Genomic DNA, 7318 nt, shown 5'->3' on the forward strand with positions numbered 1-7318 from the left:
AACTTCGAAAACACATCCTCGTCTTCATCGTCTCCACTTGCAGTTACTTCTTACCTTAACTTTTCACAAGTGTTTATCTTGTGTTTACCTTTTGCTTGCACTTGTCATGTGTTGTGCTTGTCATGTAGGTTGTACACCTAGTTGCATATCTAGACAACCTATTTTTATTGTTGAGCCTAAATTTTAGGAACAAAGTGAAAAATTGTTAGTCAACTATTCAACCCCCCCTCTAGTCGACCATACTGATCCTTTCACGCATTGGTAGTGGTGTAACTAGAGGGTGGATAGGGTGGTCCATGGACCACCCTAGGATTATCCAGCCCAGAAACCATATACTTCAACCTACTACTTTCATACAGGGAACAAGTGAAGGAAATATGCCCTAGAGGCAATAATAAAGTTGTTATTTATATTTCCTTATATCATGATAAGTGTTAATTATTCATGCTAGAATTGTATTAACCGGAAACTTAGTACATGTGTGAATACATAGACAAAACAAAGTGTCACTAGTATGCCTCTACTTGACTAGCTCGTTGATCAGAGATGGTTAAGTTTCCTAGCCATTAACATGAGTTGTCATTTGATTAACGGGATCACATCATTAGAGAATGATGTGATTGACTTGACCCATTCCGTTAGCTTAGCATTTGATCGTTTAGTATATTGCTATTGCAACTCCTGAATACCGGAGGAACACTTTGTGTGCTACCAAACGTCACAACGTAACTGGGTGATTATAAAGGTGCTCTACAGGTGTCTCCGATGGTACTTGTTGAGTTGGCATAGATCGAGATTAGGATTTGTCACTCCGATTGTCGGAGAGGTATCTCTGGGCCCTCTCGGTAATGCACATCACTATAAGCCTTGCAAGCAATGTGACTAATGAGTTAGTTGTGGGATGATGCATTATGGAACGAGTAAAGAGACTTGCCGGTAACGAGATTGAACTAGGTATTGAGATACTGACGATCGAATCTCGGGCAAGTAACATACCGATGACAAAGGGAACAACGTATGTTGTTATGCGGTTTGACCGATAAAGATCTTCGTAGAATATGTGGGAGCCAATATGAGCAACCGGGTTTTGCTATTGGTTATTGACTGGAGACGTGTCTCGGTCATGTCTACATAGTTCTCGAACCCGTAGGGTCCGCACGCTTAACGTTCGTTGACGATCGGTATTATGAGTTTATGTGTTTTGATGTACCGAAGATAGTTCGGAGTCCCAGATGAGATCGGGGACATGACGAGGAGTCTCAAAATGGTCGAGACGTAAAGATCGATATATTGGACGACTATATTCGGACATCGAAAAGGTTCCGAGTGATTCGGATATTTTTCGGGGTACCGAGGAGTTACGGGAATACGAGGAAGAAGTAATGGGTCTCATGGGCCAAGTGGTGGAAGAGAGGAAGCAGGGCGCGCGGCCTCCCTAGCCCAAACCAAATTGGACTAGGGGGCCGCCCCCCTTTCCTCCTTTTCCTCCCTCTCCTTCCTTCTCCCTCTCCTCCTTCCTTTCCTCCTCCTAGTAGGAGTAGGAAAGGGGAGTCCTACTCCTACTAGGAGGAGGACTCCTCCTCCTGGCGCGCCCTACAGGGGCAGGGGGCACCCTAGAACACAACAATTGATCATTGATCTTTTAGCCGTGTGCGGTGCCCCCCTCCACCATAATCCACCTCGGTCATATCATAGCGGTGCTTAGGCGAAGCCCTGCGTCGGTAGCATCATCATCACCGTCATCATGACGTCGTGCTGATGGAACTCTCCCTCGAAGCTCTGCTGGATCGAAGTTCGTGGGACGTCATCGAGTTGAACGTGTGCTGAACTCGGAGGTGCCGTGCGTTCGGTACTTGGATCGGTCGGATCGTGAAGACGTATGACTACATCAACCGCGTTGTTCTAACGCTTCCGCTTTCGGTCTACGAGGGTACGTGGACAACACTCTCCCCTCTCGTTGCTATGCATCACCATGATCTTGCGTGTGCATAGGATTTTTTTTTGAAATTACTACGATCCCCAACAACAAGCCCAAAGTCTTAGCGCCTAACTAGCCCAGATCGGCTTCGTGGCTTGTTCCAAGTCTTTTCCGATTCCTTCGTTCGAACTACACATACCAACACACAATCGTTGCCTATTCCCAATTCAGCATGCAACAGGCAATCAGCCTCCCCAATGGACTCTTGGCTCTAAGGGACGATACCATGCGAGAGCAAATCGTATGAGTGATCGCACAGACGGTGGCGGATGCAGGCATCAAGCGCCCGACAGTGTTCGGGGCAATATAGGACAAACCCAAGGTTAGTTTCATTATTCCAATGCATGCAAACTTGTATTTGTATTGGTCAATTCTATATTGTTTTTTAAGAGGTTGATTACTATAGTTGGTCCAATCGAGAAGTGATAAATTCATTTTTGTCATTGTGGGATTGTTGTAATGTGAGGAGTATTGGAGACATTGCATCTCTTTTTATGAAACATACGTCAAACAAGAAGCCATGGGAACGTAAGTCCTCTTCTACTCCCGAGCTCAAATGAGAAGCCTTATCCTGACAAATAAGATGTAAGTTTTTTAATGCAAATTTCATATTTAATAATTGTGACTTTTAATATGCTCGCACAATGTTATTGATATGTGGCTTCGATAAACTATGTATGATTATGGTGGCATGTTGTATTTGTGGGGAATTGTTTCGTTAATGGGACCACCCTAACTCAAAATCCTAGCTACGCCACTGCGCGTAGGAGATGCCCTAAGGTTGTCACGCCTAACCTAAGAGGTGGCACCAAATCTTAGGCATATGTTTAGTTCATTGCCACATTTATGACTTGCCACACTTTTTCTAACTACATGGTCCACGTGTCATAGACTTAAGTTTTTACCAAATCTTGCCACACTTGTGGTGTTGGGGCCGGATTCTAGGCCTTGCAGTGCCACACTTTACTACACATTCTTGGCAAACTTGACTAATGTTAGTTCAATAAAATGGAAGTCACAAGTTGGCAAGTCTAGGGGAATTTTGCCGCACTTTTTTAGTGTATGTGATGTGGAACCCTAATGTGGCCAAAAAAATATCTTGCTAAAGTGAGGCTTGAACCAAACACCCTTCTAAGTTGGTCAACTTGCCTAAACTTAGATGTGACAACCTAGGACAATCTTAGTCGCAAACTAAACAGCCCCTTTGTTCGCCACACTTTTTGTGGCAGCCAGAGTTTGTCTAAGGTTAGTTGTGCAAAATTAGTCAGAAACCAATAATCAACTGTTCACTCCCGGGTGCAGAGACCACCCGACTGGAAGGAGTAAATTGCATAAAACCACCACTTTGAGGGCTAGGTTTGCGAAAAACACTAGGATAAAGATTCTCTGCAGAAAGCACCACGTCTTGTGTAATTCTTTTGCAAAAACCACTGATCGGCGGATCGGGTCGCGTTAAGTGAGTTTATGACAGGTGGGGCCCATTTTTTGCCTACGTGGCACTCCAGGCCGTCCCGGCAGACGTTAGAAGGCGTGAGACGACGCCGTTCGGTCTCGTCTTTAGTCATCCCCGCATCTCGCTCTATTCCCCCATTATTCTTCCCCCTCCCCCTCGCTCCAGCCGCCGTCGCCCCCTTGCCCCTCGCACTGCAGAGATGCGTAGTCCGGCGAAAGGTGGCGTTGCTGGTGGCGGCGCTCCGCCAGGCAGCGCCGCACACATCGTAGGTAGTGGAGGAGGACCCGCAGTGGATCCAGGAGAGCTTTGCGGGAGCTCGAACCCTAGCAAGCCGACAGAGGAAGAGGAGGAGGAGGACTCACAATATTCGATGGAATACTGGGCGGAGAGAGCATTCGCCGCAGCGGTGAAGGCCAATCCGATGGGAAGACAGCACACCGGTCATCCTACGGCGGCGTATAGTGAGATCCACTTTTCTTTGCTCTTCCCCTTCCTGTTCTCCATTCCATTGCGTTGCTAGGGTTAGGGTTCATATTGCTCTCTCCTATCAGATGGAGTACAAGTGTCAAATGATGTGATTTGTTTGTCCTGTGCCCTAGGGTTGACATTACTTAGATTAGTTCAGATGTTGTGATTTGTTTGTACTGTGCCCTATTGTTGACATTACTTAGATTAGTTTAGAAATTAGCTGATTTAGTTGATTTTAGAAATGAGCTGATTTAGTTGATTTAAGGTGCTGTGTTATTCAATTTATTTTAGGTACACTGTTAATTGGATGAAGTTAGACATATGGTTAGGTTCACTGTTAATTGAGTTCTCCTGTTATCTGCTTTATAAGTGACAAAGCATTGTATTAGTGCACTGACATGAGTTGTTTCATTAGTTTTATTCAGTTTTAAATAAGCACTTATACTATACTGCTATGTATTTTTTATTATTTGCCGTCCGGATGATGAGGTTTGGGAATTGAGGATGCATTTCCATGACAGAGACAATATTGAGAGATCTATATATGATGATGTCAGACATAACATTTTACAACCTAGTAGCACTGATAGAAACAGAAGGTTATGGATTTAAAGATTACATGTACTATGTCAGGGATCCTGGCTAGGGATAGAGGGAAAGGAAGAAATAGATGATGATGACAAGCTTGAGGAAATTCTAGACAGCATAGCATTGCAAAATCAGAAGATATTGAATGTGATAGTTGTTAGGGCCAGTTCTCCCAATGCTGCAAATATAAACACCAATTCCAATGTTATTGAGCAGCAAATCCCTCTAGAAGAAATTGGAGAGCCCAAACTATATTAGATAGATGATGAAGGAGTGTTGTTCAGTGCACCAAATGTGCATGTAGCAGTAGCAGAAGTGGAGCCAATGCCCATACAGTTTCAAACACAGCACGTCACAAACAATTTGGAGGTGCAACTTGCTTTAGGTTATGTACTAGTGGAACAAAATCTTGTAAACAATTCAGAGGAGCAAATGGAAATTGAAAAGGTTATGGAGGAGACAAGGAGGAAGGAAATTGAAATGTTTAGGAAGAATAAGAAAAAAAGAGAAGGACACTTCTTTGAAGAGAAAAGCTGCAGTGATGGATAATGAGGAGGGCAGTGATGATGATCATTTGGTAGAATATAGTGATATCCTTGCTAGGCTTGAGGAGATGAAAACATAGAGGGTGATCCACTCCTTCATTTTGAAGGGGACACAAATGTTTAGGAAATGTATGAGGCAAAGGAGGAAGAGGATGATGTCGGTGTCAAAACCGGCAGATCTCGGGTAGGGGGTCCCGAACTGTGCATCTAAGGTGGATGGTAATAGGAGGCAGGGGACACAATGTTTACCCAGGTTCGGGCCCTCTCGATGGAGGTAATACCCTACTTCCTGCTTGATTGATCTTGATGATATGAGTATTACAAGAGTTGATCTACCACGAGATCGTAGAGGCTAAACCCTAGAAGCTAGCCTATGATTACGATTGTTCTTATCCTACAGACTAAACCCTCCGGTTTATATAGACACCGGAGGGGGCTAGGGTTACACAGAGTCGGTTACAAGGGAGGAGATCTACATATCCGATTTGCCAAGCTTGCCTTCCACGCAAAGGAGAGTCCCATCCGGACACGGGACGAAGTCTTCAATCTTGTATCTTCATAGTCCAACAGTCTGGCCAAAGTATATAGTCCGGCAGTCCGAGGACCCCCTAATCTAGGACTCCCTCAGTAGCCCCTGACCCAGGCTTCAATGACGATGAGTCCGGCACGCAGATTGCCTTCGGCATTGCAAGGCGGGTTCCTCCTCCGAATACTCCATAGAAGATTTTGAACACAAGGATCGTGTCCGGCTCTGCAAAACAAATTCCACATACCACCGTAGAGAGTATAATATTCCACAAATCTAATCTGCTGACAATTTCTCACAACGTGACATCCTGCCGTAGCCCGGTCATTACGAACCGTTTTTCCCAGCCTGCCACTTCACGTGTTGCGAGGCGGTTTTCTTGGCACGTCTTGTTGAAGTAGAGATCGTGTCCCCTTATCACGGGATTCTCATCAACACGGGTGTGGGTAACCCAATCGCGCCTGCTGATATGACTCAGTTTTAGGCAAGTTCCAAACGGCCACGCGGAGGACGCTTGATATTCACCCTCTTTATAAAGGGGCCAAGGCATGTCCTTTTCTTCTCGCGCTCGACCCTTCCCTTCCTCCACCCCGAATTCCAACACCCAAGGCTCAGGCTAAGCGCTTCGGACCTTCAATCATGTCTGGATCCAACCTTCAAGGCCGGTGGATAGCCTCCTCTGTCACAGAGGAGGACATCAAGAAGCTAAGAGAAGCCAGATATCTGACCGCCGAAATCTCGCACAGGCTGCCTGCTCAAGGGCAGGTCATCCCCACTCCCGAACCCAACGAGAGTGTCATATTTGTTTCCCACTTCCTCTGAGGGCTAGGCTTTAGTCTTGATCCCTTTGTTAGAGGGCTTATGTTCTATTACGGGCTTGATTTCCATGATCTGGCTCCGGATTCCATCCTTCACATCTCGTCGTTCATCGTCGTGTGTGAGGCCTTCCTCCGCATCGCCCCACACTTCGGCTTATGGCTTAAAACCTTCAATGTGAAAGCGAAGATGATTGATGGGCGACACGCAGAATGCGGAGGTGCCATAATAAGCAAAGGCGTCGATGCTCCATGGCCAAAGGGTTCCTTCCCGGAGATGTCCAACTTATGGCAGCAGGAGTGGTTTTACATCACAGCTCCCCGAAGTACTAAGTGGGTAGCTGCCCCCAACTTCCGTTCGGGCCCCCCGCCACAACTGTCGTCATCGGTCAACAAGGGGCTGGACTGGGGGCCAGTTAATGACACTACAAAAAAAAGACACATCCGTGACATTTTGGGCGGAACGAAATTTTTTTCTGTCATACATATGACACTTCTATGACGATAATTGTGACAAAACCCGGTATCATCATAGATGTGGTGGGCTCCTACTTCTATGACAAAAAATCATGACAGAAAATGGGCTTTTCATCCTGGGCGGGCCGGAGACGCAGCTGCATGACATTCTTTGGGCCGTCCATGACGGAAAAAACCGTGGTAGAAGCGAGGGGGAGGAAAATTTCGGGGAGTTCCCGGTTACGGTGGGAGGTCGGGGGCCGAGCGATGCGCGTTTCTCTCGTACACGTACGCGCGTGTGTGCGAGGCATTGGCTCTAACTGAACCCGAGCGAGACGAACAGTATCCCTTGGAGTCTCGTTTTGCGGTACGCCACACCCCTCCCGATGAACAGGACCCCCGTTTCGACCGTAGGAGGTCCGTTTCGTCCATTTTGCGGTACGCCACACCCCTCCCGATCAACAGCACCCCCGTTTTGACCGTAGGACG

This window comes from Triticum aestivum, chromosome 5D (genome assembly GCF_018294505.1).
Source record: "Triticum aestivum cultivar Chinese Spring chromosome 5D, IWGSC CS RefSeq v2.1, whole genome shotgun sequence".
NCBI classification, from domain to species: Eukaryota; Viridiplantae; Streptophyta; class Magnoliopsida; order Poales; family Poaceae; genus Triticum; species Triticum aestivum.